The 15,756-nt window shown below is 49.5% G+C and overlaps 14 non-coding genes and 5 pseudogenes across 14 annotated transcripts; all 19 read left to right on the top strand.

Annotated features, from left to right (window-relative positions):
- The first annotated feature begins 1,543 nt into the window (after positions 1–1,543).
- On the top strand, positions 1,544–1,662 carry LOC140217648 (5S ribosomal RNA). The gene has a single exon (XR_011894226.1). It is a non-coding gene; the product is annotated as a 5S ribosomal RNA (ribosomal RNA).
- Positions 1,663–4,507: 2,845 nt separating this feature from the next.
- On the top strand, positions 4,508–4,626 carry LOC140217766 (5S ribosomal RNA; annotated as a pseudogene).
- Positions 4,627–5,133: 507 nt separating this feature from the next.
- LOC140217647 (5S ribosomal RNA) lies at positions 5,134–5,252 on the top strand. The gene has a single exon (XR_011894225.1). It is a non-coding gene; the product is annotated as a 5S ribosomal RNA (ribosomal RNA).
- A 508-nt stretch (positions 5,253–5,760) lies between these two features.
- On the top strand, positions 5,761–5,879 carry LOC140217646 (5S ribosomal RNA). Its single transcript, XR_011894224.1, has one exon. It is a non-coding gene; the product is annotated as a 5S ribosomal RNA (ribosomal RNA).
- Positions 5,880–6,388: 509 nt separating this feature from the next.
- LOC140217683 (5S ribosomal RNA) lies at positions 6,389–6,507 on the top strand. The gene has a single exon (XR_011894266.1). It is a non-coding gene; the product is annotated as a 5S ribosomal RNA (ribosomal RNA).
- A 508-nt stretch (positions 6,508–7,015) lies between these two features.
- Positions 7,016–7,134, top strand: LOC140217769 (5S ribosomal RNA; annotated as a pseudogene).
- A 511-nt stretch (positions 7,135–7,645) lies between these two features.
- Positions 7,646–7,764, top strand: LOC140217645 (5S ribosomal RNA). The gene has a single exon (XR_011894223.1). It is a non-coding gene; the product is annotated as a 5S ribosomal RNA (ribosomal RNA).
- Positions 7,765–8,267: 503 nt separating this feature from the next.
- On the top strand, positions 8,268–8,386 carry LOC140217644 (5S ribosomal RNA). Its single transcript, XR_011894222.1, has one exon. It is a non-coding gene; the product is annotated as a 5S ribosomal RNA (ribosomal RNA).
- A 507-nt stretch (positions 8,387–8,893) lies between these two features.
- LOC140217643 (5S ribosomal RNA) lies at positions 8,894–9,012 on the top strand. The gene has a single exon (XR_011894221.1). It is a non-coding gene; the product is annotated as a 5S ribosomal RNA (ribosomal RNA).
- A 508-nt stretch (positions 9,013–9,520) lies between these two features.
- LOC140217642 (5S ribosomal RNA) lies at positions 9,521–9,639 on the top strand. The gene has a single exon (XR_011894220.1). It is a non-coding gene; the product is annotated as a 5S ribosomal RNA (ribosomal RNA).
- A 506-nt stretch (positions 9,640–10,145) lies between these two features.
- On the top strand, positions 10,146–10,264 carry LOC140217641 (5S ribosomal RNA). Its single transcript, XR_011894219.1, has one exon. It is a non-coding gene; the product is annotated as a 5S ribosomal RNA (ribosomal RNA).
- A 507-nt stretch (positions 10,265–10,771) lies between these two features.
- Positions 10,772–10,890, top strand: LOC140217640 (5S ribosomal RNA). The gene has a single exon (XR_011894218.1). It is a non-coding gene; the product is annotated as a 5S ribosomal RNA (ribosomal RNA).
- Positions 10,891–11,397: 507 nt separating this feature from the next.
- LOC140217770 (5S ribosomal RNA) lies at positions 11,398–11,516 on the top strand (annotated as a pseudogene).
- Positions 11,517–12,025: 509 nt separating this feature from the next.
- On the top strand, positions 12,026–12,144 carry LOC140217682 (5S ribosomal RNA). The gene has a single exon (XR_011894265.1). It is a non-coding gene; the product is annotated as a 5S ribosomal RNA (ribosomal RNA).
- Positions 12,145–12,651: 507 nt separating this feature from the next.
- LOC140217768 (5S ribosomal RNA) lies at positions 12,652–12,770 on the top strand (annotated as a pseudogene).
- A 510-nt stretch (positions 12,771–13,280) lies between these two features.
- LOC140217846 (5S ribosomal RNA) lies at positions 13,281–13,399 on the top strand (annotated as a pseudogene).
- A 504-nt stretch (positions 13,400–13,903) lies between these two features.
- Positions 13,904–14,022, top strand: LOC140217639 (5S ribosomal RNA). The gene has a single exon (XR_011894217.1). It is a non-coding gene; the product is annotated as a 5S ribosomal RNA (ribosomal RNA).
- Positions 14,023–14,528: 506 nt separating this feature from the next.
- Positions 14,529–14,647, top strand: LOC140217638 (5S ribosomal RNA). Its single transcript, XR_011894216.1, has one exon. It is a non-coding gene; the product is annotated as a 5S ribosomal RNA (ribosomal RNA).
- A 506-nt stretch (positions 14,648–15,153) lies between these two features.
- Positions 15,154–15,272, top strand: LOC140217637 (5S ribosomal RNA). The gene has a single exon (XR_011894215.1). It is a non-coding gene; the product is annotated as a 5S ribosomal RNA (ribosomal RNA).
- The last annotated feature ends 484 nt before the right edge of the window (positions 15,273–15,756 follow it).

Here is a 15,756-nt window from a genome sequence, read left to right as displayed (position 1 = left end):
CTGCTTTCTCTACTGCCTACTATTGTCTTGCCGCAAACTAACCCGGTAGCAACGACAACCACAATTACCAGCTCTGTTTCTAATACTAACAAAAGCCTGGCAAAACTCAGAAGAAGAAAGTCCCGCACTCACCAAACCTTGCAGCCAAGACTTCAGCGCAGTCGTTCCGCTGCAGGCAACCAGTCATCACACAGGGCTCGTTGCGCTGCTCCCGGATGGTCGTTGAGCTGCTCAGCATACAGTCAACCGCATCTCTTCGCTGCTGGCCTCCGTTGTCGCGATCTCACCGCTGGCAACCAGATGTTGGAATCGCACCGCTGGCCCGAGTTGATGGGGTCTCGGTGCTGACGCCCGTTATTGCCAATGGGTCGCAAGCCCCAAGGGTAGCGTTGGCCTGGCGGCCTGGGGCACTGGAAGCATCCGAAGGTCCCGGCAAAGCATGAGAAGACTGGTAACAGAACAACTGGTTTATTCTAACATAGCAAAAGAGCGGCCGGTCAGGTCGACCGGAGTGGAGAGACGGGAGAGCACGTAACTCAACAGTACAAATCGGAGCCTCCCTTGGCGTCCGGGGGCAGCTGCTCTTATACCCTCGGCGTCGCGGTCCAAAAAGGAAGGAGGGAAGGTCACGGGATGAAGGTCACGGGACGGCGCAGCAGGAGCCCACGACGGCGCGAACTGTCGGGCCGAGAGACCCGCTGAACCGAGTGTAGTGACGCATCGCCAACCTTCACCCCCACGACGGCGTGAACAGTTGAGCCGAGAGACGTCCAGGCTCCTCATTCGGGGAACTCCGCTCCCCGCTGCCGCGCTTTGACAAGCGAGGGCACACACACACACACGCACACACGAAGACACGTGGCACTGAAACACGCCTGGACACGCTTGGCGGGTAGGCGTTGAGGCGGCGTCGGACGGGCCAAAATGTCCGCCGCTTTGAACAAAGCCCCGGCGTCCGTTGCATCCGCGCCGGCATTACCGCGCGTTGTAGGCGAAACATAACACCACCTGGGAACACCGAGTGCTGATGGCACCCTTCTTTTTGCATTTTTTTATTGCGTGCTTCTGTGACTTATTTTTTTTTTTTTTTTACACTCACGTGTGGGTTGTTTTATTTACTGTTACATTCAACTGGCGCAGCCTACTGGTAGAGCCAACGTCGAAGTGCAAAAACAATATGCAAGCCGCTAGGCGATTGTACGCGCAGTGACGGTGGTAACCGGTATAAGTAATGGTGCAAAATTTAGTCGCACAAACTGCTAACCGTTTACCTATTACACCCGTATCCAGCTCAGTGACAATCAATAACTTGGCGCATTGCTAGCGCCAAACGTGGGCTGCAGCGGACGCAAATCGTTGCTCTCGTCCTCGTGTTTTATTGCCAGCTCGACTCGGCAGCAACTAACCATAACAAACGGAGCAATCCACGTACACGACGTGTGCCTGTACTATCAACGGAAAGACAGTGCCGCGTACGTGCTGTAGCAATACGTTGCGAATGCACATAGCACGATACAGGTGCAGTCGTAAACATAGCATCCCTGCCATCGGCCATACCATGCTGAATACGCCGGTTCTCGTCCGATCCCCGAAGCTAAGCAGCATTGGGCTCGGTCAGTACTTGGGAGGGAGACCACCTGGGAACACCGAGTGCTGATGGCACCCTTCTTTTTGCATTTTTTTATTGCGTGCTTCTGTGACTTATTTTTTTTTTTTACACTCACGTGTGGGTTGTTTTATTTACTGTTACATTCAACTGGCGCAGCCTACTGGTAGAGCCAACGTCGAAGTGCAAAAACAATATGCAAGCCGCTAGGCGATCGTACGCGCAGTGACGGTGGTAACCGGTATAAGTAATGGTGCAAAATTTAGTCGCACAAACTGCTAACCGTTTACCTATTACACCCGTATCCAGCTCAGTGACAATCAATAACTTGGCGCATTGCTAGCGCCAAACGTGGGCTGCAGCGGACGCAAATCGTTGCTCTCGTCCTCGTGTTTTATTGCCAGCTCGACTCGGCAGCAACTAACCATAACAAACGGAGCAATCCACGTACACGACGTGTGCCTGCACTATCAACGGAAAGACAGTGCCGCGTACGTGCTGTAGCAATACGTTGCGAATGCACATAGCACGATACAGGTGCAGTCGTAAACATAGCATCCCTGCCATCGGCCATACCATGCTGAATACGCCGGTTCTCGTCCGATCCCCGAAGCTAAGCAGCATTGGGCTCGGTCAGTACTTGGGAGGGAGACCACAGAACACCTATACAAACTTAGAGAAGGGAAACTGTACCTTCCACAGTGCTACGGAAATAAGCATAGCGGTGGCGTCGTGAACTAAAGTATGCGACCACAGGTGGCGCTGTACAACAGGAAACGGAAACGGGGTTTTGCACACGCTTTACCAGGTGTTCTGTGGCTTTACTGGGTTTCTGGCTGCTGCGCCTCGATCGTGCTCCCGCCAGTTTAATTGCTGTGTAGCAAACGTAGCGCCTATAGGCGCTACGTTTGCCACACAGCAACCAAACTGTCGGGAGCACGATCGAGGCGCAGCAGAATACATGTAGCGCTGAGTCATATCGAGTTAAGGCACACTCTAAACTGACTTTTAAGGGCATCCCGAGAGGTTTTTCGTTTATTACGCCGCCGTTGCCCTGAGTTAAATTGTGCCGCCGCGCTCCAGCTGTTGCATTTCGTGTAGGGCTACTGACAGAATGCGGTTTCCAGGTGGCACGATGGCCTCGACTGGAATAAACGCGCACGACACCAAAGATTGAGTAAGCCTGAAAATATTTTATTTGCATTTTACAAGTACAACAAAAAGCACACGTCTACGCATCCACACAAACGCGGTTACATAGTCAAGAACGTAGTCAAGAAATGGCTCATTAATAAGGGTAGCACAAACGCACAAGAAAGAAGACCTAAGCTACAAAACGTACGGTCGGCTGCTAAGTATAATAATTTCCCTGTCACCGCGTGTCACTTTTATACAGCATCTTTACAGCACTACCAGGCCGGGTAGTTTGGCGGAAAGAACGCAACCGCTTATACGGCCGTCAGCTGCCTCTTCCTTACGGGTGTCATAATTATCCTAATCTCCGCATCAACGTCGTGCAAGTTCGCATACAGGTATGTGTATCTGAACCATATGTGCCAGCTTAATACACGTGTAGTGAAATTATGATAACCACTGCGTCTTATCAAACGTATTGGTTTTGCAAATGCGCATTACAGCTGACGGAACGACATACTGTAAGTGAAGCACAAGAGAGCAAGGACAAAAGGAGGATACAACACTTGAAGAAATGAAGAATTAGTAGGCATACAGCAAACAAGCGATGACGGAGAACACACAATGATGCATCGGGTGTTCTGTGACATCGGTTTGCGTACTTGCGGTGTTATGGAGATCAACGGCATAAAAACGTACCTTCAAGCGTACTCCCTCAACCTCCGCCGCATTCATTATGATAATCAACGCCTAAACAAAATGAGGCACTATTCTTTGCCAAGAGTAGACCTTTTTACAGCAAGTCTATGTAATGACTCGCAGACGAAACCAGCATGCTTTCGAAAATGTTTTACCGCCCTAGTATTCGAACGCCAACGGCCAGGAAACACATCGATACCGATAGGCTGTCGGCTGTCGGTGGTTAACCGAGCACAAAAACCTTGACGCTATGACTAAAAAGCAGCTTCAACAATCAAATTTTTAAAAAATCAACTGCCTATTTGCCTGAGGTAAAAAAGCATCCTTAGACACCTCGATTGTTCATGTCAATGGTTTGTGTAAATTAAAAAATTCAGCATGTTCAGCGCCCCTAGCAGAGAAAGCACAAATTAAAGTAGTCGACCAAATTACAGTAGCTACACTTGCGCGCTTACGCTGAAACGCGCCTCGATTGATTTTTCGCCCTCTGTGGCCATTTGTTGAACTTGAGAGTGTGCGGGGCCTGGGGAGACCACCTGCGAACACCGAGTGCTGATGGCACCCTTCTTTTTGCATTTTTTTATTGCGTGCTTCTGTGACTTATTTTTTTTTTTTTACACTCACGTGTGGGTTGTTTTATTTACTGTTACATTCAACTGGCGCAGCCTACTGGTAGAGCCAACGTCGAAGTGCAAAAACAATATGCAAGCCGCTAGGCGATTGTACGCGCAGTGACGGTGGTAACCGGTATAAGTAATGGTGCAAAATTTAGTCGCACAAACTGCTAACCGTTTACCTATTACACCCGTATCCAGCTCAGTGACAATCAATAACTTGGCGCATTGCTAGCGCCAAACGTGGGCTGCAGCGGACGCAAATCGTTGCTCTCGTCCTCGTGTTTTATTGCCAGCTCGACTCGGCAGCAACTAACCATAACAAACGGAGCAATCCACGTACACGACGTGTGCCTGTACTATCAACGGAAAGACAGTGCCGCGTACGTGCTGTAGCAATACGTTGCGAATGCACATAGCACGATACAGGTGCAGTCGTAAACATAGCATCCCTGCCATCGGCCATACCATGCTGAATACGCCGGTTCTCGTCCGATCCCCGAAGCTAAGCAGCATTGGGCTCGGTCACTACTTGGGAGGGAGACCACCTGGGAACACCGAGTGCTGATGGCACCCTTCTTTTTGCATTTTTTTATTGCGTGCTTCTGTGACTTATTTTTTTTTTTTTACACTCACGTGTGGGTTGTTTTATTTACTGTTACATTCAACTGGCGCAGCCTACTGGTAGAGCCAACGTCGAAGTGCAAAAACAATATGCAAGCCGCTAGGCGATTGTACGCGCAGTGACGGTGGTAACCGGTATAAGTAATGGTGCAAAATTTAGTCGCACAAACTGCTAACCGTTTACCTATTACACCCGTATCCAGCTCAGTGACAATCAATAACTTGGCGCATTGCTAGCGCCAAACGTGGGCTGCAGCGGACGCAAATCGTTGCTCTCGTCCTCGTGTTTTATTGCCAGCTCGACTCGGCAGCAACTAACCATAACAAACGGAGCAATCCACGTACACGACGTGTGCCTGTACTATCAACGGAAAGACAGTGCCGCGTACGTGCTGTAGCAATACGTTGCGAATGCACATAGCACGATACAGGTGCAGTCGTAAACATAGCATCCCTGCCATCGGCCATACCATGCTGAATACGCCGGTTCTCGTCCGATCCCCGAAGCTAAGCAGCATTGGGCTCGGTCAGTACTTGGGAGGGAGACCACCTGGGAACACCGAGTGCTGATGGCACCCTTCTTTTTGCATTTTTTTATTGCGTGCTTCTGTGACTTATTTTTTTTTTTTTTACACTCACGTGTGGGTTGTTTTATTTACTGTTACATTCAACTGGCGCAGCCTACTGGTAGAGCCAACGTCGAAGTGCAAAAACAATATGCAAGCCGCTAGGCGATTGTACGCGCAGTGACGGTGGTAACCGGTATAAGTAATGGTGCAAAATTTAGTCGCACAAACTGCTAACCGTTTACCTATTACACCCGTATCCAGCTCAGTGACAATCAATAACTTGGCGCATTGCTAGCGCCAAACGTGGGCTGCAGCGGACGCAAATCGTTGCTCTCGTCCTCGTGTTTTATTGCCAGCTCGACTCGGCAGCAACTAACCATAACAAACGGAGCAATCCACGTACACGACGTGTGCCTGTACTATCAACGGAAAGACAGTGCCGCGTACGTGCTGTAGCAATACGTTGCGAATGCACATAGCACGATACAGGTGCAGTCGTAAACATAGCATCCCTGCCATCGGCCATACCATGCTGAATACGCCGGTTCTCGTCCGATCCCCGAAGCTAAGCAGCATTGGGCTCGGTCAGTACTTGGGAGGGAGACCACCTGGGAACACCGAGTGCTGATGGCACCCTTCTTTTTGCATTTTTTTATTGCGTGCTTCTGTGACTTATTTTTTTTTTTACACTCACGTGTGGGTTGTTTTATTTACTGTTACATTCAACTGGCGCAGCCTACTGGTAGAGCCAACGTCGAAGTGCAAAAACAATATGCAAGCCGCTAGGCGATTGTACGCGCAGTGACGGTGGTAACCGGTATAAGTAATGGTGCAAAATTTAGTCGCACAAACTGCTAACCGTTTACCTATTACACCCGTATCCAGCTCAGTGACAATCAATAACTTGCCGCATTGCTAGCGCCAAACGTACGTGGGCTGCAGCGGACGCAAATCGTTGCTCTCCTCCTCGTGTTTTATTGCCAGCTCGACTCGGCAGCAACTAACCATAACAAACGGAGCAATCCACGTACACGACGTGTGCCTGTACTATCAACGGAAAGACAGTGCCGCGTACGTGCTGTAGCAATACGTTGCGAATGCACATAGCACGATACAGGTGCAGTCGTAAACATAGCATCCCTGCCATCGGCCATACCATGCTGGATACGCCGGTTCTCGTCCGATCCCCGAAGCTAAGCAGCATTGGGCTCGGTCAGTACTTGGGAGGGAGACCACCTGGGAACACCGAGTGCTGATGGCACCCTTCTTTTCGCATTTTTTTATTGCGTGCTTCTGTGACTTATTTTTTTTTTTTTTACACTCACGTGTGGGTTGTTTTATTTACTGTTACATTCAACTGGCGCAGCCTACTGGTAGAGCAAACGTCGAAGTGCAAAAACAATATGCAAGCCGCCAGGCGATTGTACGCGCAGTGACGGTGGTAACCGGTATAAGTAATGGTGCAAAATTTAGTCGCACAAACTGCTAACCGTTTACCTATTACACCCGTATCCAGCTCAGTGACAATCAATAACTTGCCGCATTGCTAGCGCCAAACGTGGGCTGCAGCGGACGCAAATCGTTGCTCTCGTCCTCTTGTTTTATTGCCAGCTCGACTCGGCAGCGACTAACCATAACAAACGGAGCAATCCACGTACACGACGTGTGCCTGTACTATCAACGGAAAGACAGTGCCGCGTACGTGCTGTAGCAATACGTTGCGAATGCACATAGCACGGTACAGGTGCAGTCGTAAACATAGCATCCCTGCCATCGGCCATACCATGCTGAATACGCCGGTTCTCGTCCGATACCCGAAGCTAAGCAGCATTGGGCTCGGTCAGTACTTGGGAGGGAGACCACCTGGGAACACCGAGTGCTGATGGCACCCTTCTTTTTGCATTTTTTTATTGCGTGCTTCTGTGACTTATTTTTTTTTTTTTTTTTACACTCACGTCTGGGTTGTTTTATTTACTGTTACATTCAACTGGCGCAGCCTACTGGTAGAGCCAACGTCGAAGTGCAAAAACAATATGCAAGCCGCTAGGCGATTGTACGCGCAGTGACGGTGGTAACCGGTATAAGTAATGGTGCAAAATTTAGTCGCACAAACTGCTAACCGTTTACCTATTACACCCGTATCCAGCTCAGTGACAATCAATAACTTGGCGCATTGCTAGCGCCAAACGTGGGCTGCAGCGGACGCAAATCGTTGCTCTCGTCCTCGTGTTTTATTGCCAGCTCGACTCGGCAGCAACTAACCATAACAAACGGAGCAATCCACGTACACGACGTGTGCCTGTACTATCAACGGAAAGACAGTGCCGCGTACGTGCTGTAGCAATACGTTGCGAATGCACATAGCACGATACAGGTGCAGTCGTAAACATAGCATCCCTGCCATCGGCCATACCATGCTGAATACGCCGGTTCTCGTCCGATCCCCGAAGCTAAGCAGCATTGGGCTCGGTCAGTACTTGGGAGGGAGACCACCTGGGAACACCGAGTGCTGATGGCACCCTTCTTTTTGCATTTTTTTATTGCGTGCTTCTGTGACTTATTTTTTTTTTTTACACTCACGTGTGGGTTGTTTTATTTACTGTTACATTCAACTGGCGCAGCCTACTGGTAGAGCCAACGTCGAAGTGCAAAAACAATATGCAAGCCGCTAGGCGATTGTACGCGCAGTGACGGTGGTAACCGGTATAAGTAATGGTGCAAAATTTAGTCGCACAAACTGCTAACCGTTTACCTATTACACCCGTATCCAGCTCAGTGACAATCAATAACTTGGCGCATTCCTAGCGCCAAACGTGGGCTGCAGCGGACGCAAATCGTTGCTCTCGTCCTCGTGTTTTATTGCCAGCTCGACTCGGCAGCAACTAACCATAACAAACGGAGCAATCCACGTACACGACGTGTGCCTGTACTATCAACGGAAAGACAGTGCCGCGTACGTGCTGTAGCAATACGTTGCGAATGCACATAGCACGATACAGGTGCAGTCGTAAACATAGCCCTGCCATCGGCCATACCATGCTGAATACGCCGGTTCTCGTCCGATCCCCGAAGCTAAGCAGCATTGGGCTCGGTCAGTACTTGGGAGGGAGACCACCTGGGAACACCGAGTGCTGATGGCACCCTTCTTTTTGCATTTTTTTATTGCGTGCTTCTGTGACTTTTTTTTTTTTTTTTACACTCACGTGTGGGTTGTTTTATTTACTGTTACATTCAACTGGCGCAGCCTACTGGTAGAGCCAACGTCGAAGTGCAAAAACAATATGCAAGCCGCCAGGCGATTGTACGCGCAGTGACGGTGGTAACCGGTATAAGTAATGGTGCAAAATTTAGTCGCACAAACTGCTAACCGTTTACCTATTACACCCGTATCCAGCTCAGTGACAATCAATAACTTGGCGCATTGCTAGCGCCAAACGTGGGCTGCAGCGGACGCAAATCGTTGCTCTCGTCCTCTTGTTTTATTGCCAGCTCGACTCGGCAGCGACTAACCATAACAAACGGAGCAATCCACGTACACGACGTGTGCCTGTACTATCAACGGAAAGACAGTGCCGCGTACGTGCTGTAGCAATACGTTGCGAATGCACATAGCACGATACAGGTGCAGTCGTAAACATAGCATCCCTGCCATCGGCCATACCATGCTGAATACGCCGGTTCTCGTCCGATCCCCGAAGCTAAGCAGCATTGGGCTCGGTCAGTACTTGGGAGGGAGACCACCTGGGAACACCGAGTGCTGATGGCACCCTTCTTTTTGCATTTTTTTATTGCGTGCTTCTGTGACTTATTTTTTTTTTTATTACACTCACGTGTGGGTTGTTTTATTTACTGTTACATTCAACTGGCGCAGCCTACTGGTAGAGCCAACGTCGAAGTGCAAAAACAATATGCAAGCCGCCAGGCGATTGTACGCGCAGTGACGGTGGTAACCGGTATAAGTAATGGTGCAAAATTTAGTCGCACAAACTGCTAACCGTTTACCTATTACACCCGTATCCAGCTCAGTGACAATCAATAACTTGCCGCATTGCTAGCGCCAAACGTGGGCTGCAGCGGACGCAAATCGTTGCTCTCGTCCTCTTGTTTTATTGCCAGCTCGACTCGGCAGCGACTAACCATAACAAACGGAGCAATCCACGTACACGACGTGTGCCTGTACTATCAACGGAAAGACAGTGCCGCGTACGTGCTGTAGCAATACGTTGCGAATGCACATAGCACGATACAGGTGCAGTCGTAAACATAGCGTCCCTGCCATCGGCCATACCATGCTGAATACGCCGGTTCTCGTCCGATCCCCGAAGCTAAGCAGCATTGGGCTCGGTCAGTACTTGGGAGGGAGACCACCTGGGAACACCGAGTGCTGATGGCACCCTTCTTTTTGCATTTTTTTATTGCGTGCTTCTGTGACTTATTTTTTTTTTTTACACTCACGTGTGGGTTGTTTTATTTACTGTTACATTCAACTGGCGCAGCCTACTGGTAGAGCCAACGTCGAAGTGCAAAAACAATATGCAAGCCGCTAGGCGATTGTACGCGCAGTGACGGTGGTAACCGGTATAAGTAATGGTGCAAAATTTAGTCGCACAAACTGCTAACCGTTTACCTATTACACCCGTATCCAGCTCAGTGACAATCAATAACTTGGCGCATTGCTAGCGCCAAACGTGGGCTGCAGCGGACGCAAATCGTTGCTCTCGTCCTCGTGTTTTATTGCCAGCGCGACTCGGCAGCAACTAACCATAACAAACGGAGCAATCCACGTACACGACGTGTGCCTGTACTATCAACGGAAAGACAGTGCCGCGTACGTGCTGTAGCAATACGTTGCGAATGCACATAGCACGATACAGGTGCAGTCGTAAACATAGCATCCCTGCCATCGGCCATACCATGCTGAATACGCCGGTTCTCGTCCGATCCCCGAAGCTAAGCAGCATTGGGCTCGGTCAGTACTTGGGAGGGAGACCACCTGGGAACACCGAGTGCTGATGGCACCCTTCTTTTTGCATTTTTTTATTGCGTGCTTCTGTGACTTATTTTTTTTTTTTTACACTCACGTGTGGGTTGTTTTATTTACTGTTACATTCAACTGGCGCAGCCTACTGGTAGAGCCAACGTCGAAGTGCAAAAACAATATGCAAGCCGCTAGGCGATTGTACGCGCAGTGACGGTGGTAACCGGTATAAGTAATGGTGCAAAATTTAGTCGCACAAACTGCTAACCGTTTACCTATTACACCCGTATCCAGCTCAGTGACAATCAATAACTTGGCGCATTGCTAGCGCCAAACGTGGGCTGCAGCGGACGCAAATCGTTGCTCTCGTCCTCGTGTTTTATTGCCAGCTCGACTCGGCAGCAACTAACCATAACAAACGGAGCAATCCACGTACACGACGTGTGCCTGTACTATCAACGGAAAGACAGTGCCGCGTACGTGCTGTAGCAATACGTTGCGAATGCACATAGCACGATACAGGTGCAGTCGTAAACATAGCATCCCTGCCATCGGCCATACCATGCTGAATACGCCGGTTCTCGTCCGATCCCCGAAGCTAAGCAGCATTGGGCTCGGTCAGTACTTGGGAGGGAGACCACCTGGGAACACCGAGTGCTGATGGCACCCTTCTTTTTGCATTTTTTTATTGCGTGCTTCTGTGACTTATTTTTTTTTTTTTACACTCACGTGTGGGTTGTTTTATTTACTGTTACATTCAACTGGCGCAGCCTACTGGTAGAGCCAACGTCGAAGTGCAAAAACAATATGCAAGCCGCTAGGCGATTGTACGCGCAGTGACGGTGGTAACCGGTATAAGTAATGGTGCAAAATTTAGTCGCACAAACTGCTAACCGTTTACCTATTACACCCGTATCCAGCTCAGTGACAATCAATAACTTGGCGCATTGCTAGCGCCAAACGTGGGCTGCAGCGGACGCAAATCGTTGCTCTCGTCCTCGTGTTTTATTGCCAGCTCGACTCGGCAGCAACTAACCATAACAAACGGAGCAATCCACGTACACGACGTGTGCCTGTACTATCAACGGAAAGACAGTGCCGCGTACGTGCTGTAGCAATACGTTGCGAATGCACATAGCACGATACAGGTGCAGTCGTAAACATAGCATCCCTGCCATCGGCCATACCATGCTGAATACGCCGGTTCTCGTCCGATCCCCGAAGCTAAGCAGCATTGGGCTCGGTCAGTACTTGGGAGGGAGACCACCTGGGAACACCGAGTGCTGATCGCACCCTTCTTTTTGCATTTTTTTATTGCGTGCTTCTGTGACTTATTTTTTTTTTTACACTCACGTGTGGGTTGTTTTATTTACTGTTACATTCAACTGGCGCAGCCTACTGGTAGAGCCAACGTCGAAGTGCAAAAACAATATGCAAGCCGCTAGGCGATTGTACGCGCAGTGACGGTGGTAACCGGTATAAGTAATGGTGCAAAATTTAGTCGCACAAACTGCTAACCGTTTACCTATTACACCCGTATCCAGCTCAGTGACAATCAATAACTTGCCGCATTGCTAGCGCCAAACGTACGTGGGCTGCAGCGGACGCAAATCGTTGCTCTCCTCCTCGTGTTTTATTGCCAGCTCGACTCGGCAGCAACTAACCATAACAAACGGAGCAATCCACGTACACGACGTGTGCCTGTACTATCAACGGAAAGACAGTGCCGCGTACGTGCTGTAGCAATACGTTGCGAATGCACATAGCACGATACAGGTGCAGTCGTAAACATAGCATCCCTGCCATCGGCCATACCATGCTGGATACGCCGGTTCTCGTCCGATCCCCGAAGCTAAGCAGCATTGGGCTCGGTCAGTACTTGGGAGGGAGACCACCTGGGAACACCGAGTGCTGATGGCACCCTTCTTTTCGCATTTTTTTATTGCGTGCTTCTGTGACTTATTTTTTTTTTTTTACACTCACGTGTGGGTTGTTTTATTTACTGTTACATTCAACTGGCGCAGCCTACTGGTAGAGCAAACGTCGAAGTGCAAAAACAATATGCAAGCCGCCAGGCGATTGTACGCGCAGTGACGGTGGTAACCGGTATAAGTAATGGTGCAAAATTTAGTCGCACAAACTGCTAACCGTTTACCTATTACACCCGTATCCAGCTCAGTGACAATCAATAACTTGCCGCATTGCTAGCGCCAAACGTGGGCTGCAGCGGACGCAAATCGTTGCTCTCGTCCTCTTGTTTTATTGCCAGCTCGACTCGGCAGCGACTAACCATAACAAACGGAGCAATCCACGTACACGACGTGTGCCTGTACTATCAACGGAAAGACAGTGCCGCGTACGTGCTGTAGCAATACGTTGCGAATGCACATAGCACGGTACAGGTGCAGTCGTAAACATAGCATCCCTGCCATCGGCCATACCATGCTGAATACGCCGGTTCTCGTCCGATACCCGAAGCTAAGCAGCATTGGGCTCGGTCAGTACTTGGGAGGGAGACCACCTGGGAACACCGAGTGCTGATGGCACCCTTCTTTTTGCATTTTTTTATTGCGTGCTTCTGTGACTTATTTTTTTTTTTTTTTTACACTCACGTCTGGGTTGTTTTATTTACTGTTACATTCAACTGGCGCAGCCTACTGGTAGAGCCAACGTCGAAGTGCAAAAACAATATGCAAGCCGCTAGGCGATTGTACGCGCAGTGACGGTGGTAACCGGTATAAGTAATGGTGCAAAATTTAGTCGCACAAACTGCTAACCGTTTACCTATTACACCCGTATCCAGCTCAGTGACAATCAATAACTTGGCGCATTGCTAGCGCCAAACGTGGGCTGCAGCGGACGCAAATCGTTGCTCTCGTCCTCGTGTTTTATTGCCAGCTCGACTCGGCAGCAACTAACCATAACAAACGGAGCAATCCACGTACACGACGTGTGCCTGTACTATCAACGGAAAGACAGTGCCGCGTACGTGCTGTAGCAATACGTTGCGAATGCACATAGCACGATACAGGTGCAGTCGTAAACATAGGATCCCTGCCATCGGCCATACCATGCTGAATACGCCGGTAATCGTTCGATCCCCGAAGCTAAGCAGCATTGGGCTCGGTCAGTACTTGGGAGGGAGACCACCTGGGAACACCGAGTGCTGATGGCACCCTTCTTTTTGCATTTTTTTATTGCGTCCTTCTGTGACTTATTTTTTTTTTTTTACACTCACGTGTGGGTTGTTTTATTTACTGTTACATTCAACTGGCGCAGCCTACTGGTAGAGCCAACGTCGAAGTGCAAAAACAATATGCAAGCCGCTAGGCGATTGTACGCGCAGTGACGGTGGTAACCGGTATAAGTAATGGTGCAAAATTTAGTCGCACAAACTGCTAACCGTTTACCTATTACACCCGTATCCAGCTCAGTGACAATCAATAACTTGGCGCATTCCTAGCGCCAAACGTGGGCTGCAGCGGACGCAAATCGTTGCTCTCGTCCTCGTGTTTTATTGCCAGCTCGACTCGGCAGCAACTAACCATAACAAACGGAGCAATCCACGTACACGACGTGTGCCTGTACTATCAACGGAAAGACAGTGCCGCGTACGTGCTGTAGCAATACGTTGCGAATGCACATAGCACGATACAGGTGCAGTCGTAAACATAGCCCTGCCATCGGCCATACCATGCTGAATACGCCGGTTCTCGTCCGATCCCCGAAGCTAAGCAGCATTGGGCTCGGTCAGTACTTGGGAGGGAGACCACCTGGGAACACCGAGTGCTGATGGCACCCTTCTTTTTGCATTTTTTTATTGCGTGCTTCTGTGACTTTTTTTTTTTTTTTACACTCACGTGTGGGTTGTTTTATTTACTGTTACATTCAACTGGCGCAGCCTACTGGTAGAGCCAACGTCGAAGTGCAAAAACAATATGCAAGCCGCCAGGCGATTGTACGCGCAGTGACGGTGGTAACCGGTATAAGTAATGGTGCAAAATTTAGTCGCACAAACTGCTAACCGTTTACCTATTACACCCGTATCCAGCTCAGTGACAATCAATAACTTGCCGCATTGCTAGCGCCAAACGTGGGCTGCAGCGGACGCAAATCGTTGCTCTCGTCCTCTTGTTTTATTGCCAGCTCGACTCGGCAGCGACTAACCATAACAAACGGAGCAATCCACGTACACGACGTGTGCCTGTACTATCAACGGAAAGACAGTGCCGCGTACGTGCTGTAGCAATACGTTGCGAATGCACATAGCACGATACAGGTGCAGTCGTAAACATAGCGTCCCTGCCATCGGCCATACCATGCTGAATACGCCGGTTCTCGTCCGATCCCCGAAGCTAAGCAGCATTGGGCTCGGTCAGTACTTGGGAGGGAGACCACCTGGGAACACCGAGTGCTGATGGCACCCTTCTTTTTGCATTTTTTTATTGCGTGCTTCTGTGACTTATTTTTTTTTTTTACACTCACGTGTGGGTTGTTTTATTTACTGTTACATTCAACTGGCGCAGCCTACTGGTAGAGCCAACGTCGAAGTGCAAAAACAATATGCAAGCCGCTAGGCGATTGTACGCGCAGTGACGGTGGTAACCGGTATAAGTAATGGTGCAAAATTTAGTCGCACAAACTGCTAACCGTTTACCTATTACACCCGTATCCAGCTCAGTGACAATCAATAACTTGGCGCATTGCTAGCGCCAAACGTGGGCTGCAGCGGACGCAAATCGTTGCTCTCGTCCTCGTGTTTTATTGCCAGCGCGACTCGGCAGCAACTAACCATAACAAACGGAGCAATCCACGTACACGACGTGTGCCTGTACTATCAACGGAAAGACAGTGCCGCGTACGTGCTGTAGCAATACGTTGCGAATGCACATAGCACGATACAGGTGCAGTCGTAAACATAGCGTCCCTGCCATCGGCCATACCATGCTGAATACGCCGGTTCTCGTCCGATCCCCGAAGCTAAGCAGCATTGGGCTCGGTCAGTACTTGGGAGGGAGACCACCTGGGAACACCGAGTGCTGATGGCACCCTTCTTTTTGCATTTTTTTATTGCGTGCTTCTGTGACTTATTTTTTTTTTTTTACACTCACGTGTGGGTTGTTTTATTTACTGTTACATTCAACTGGCGCAGCCTACTGGTAGAGCCAACGTCGAAGTGCAAAAACAATATGCAAGCCGCTAGGCGATTGTACGCGCAGTGACGGTGGTAACCGGTATAAGTAATGGTGCAAAATTTAGTCGCACAAACTGCTAACCGTTTACCTATTACACCCGTATCCAGCTCAGTGACAATCAATAACTTGGCGCATTGCTAGCGCCAAACGTGGGCTGCAGCGGACGCAAATCGTTGCTCTCGTCCTCGTGTTTTATTGCCAGCTCGACTCGGCAGCAACTAACCATAACAAACGGAGCAATCCACGTACACGACGTGTGCCTGTACTATCAACGGAAAGACAGTGCCGCGTACGTGCTGTAGCAATACGTTGCGAATGCACATAGCACGATACAGGT

Source organism: Dermacentor andersoni, chromosome 4 (assembly GCF_023375885.2).
Source record: "Dermacentor andersoni chromosome 4, qqDerAnde1_hic_scaffold, whole genome shotgun sequence".
Taxonomy (NCBI): domain Eukaryota; kingdom Metazoa; phylum Arthropoda; class Arachnida; order Ixodida; family Ixodidae; genus Dermacentor; species Dermacentor andersoni.
The sequence above is the reverse complement of the archived record's forward strand: the minus strand, read 5'-3'. Positions and strand labels throughout refer to the sequence as shown.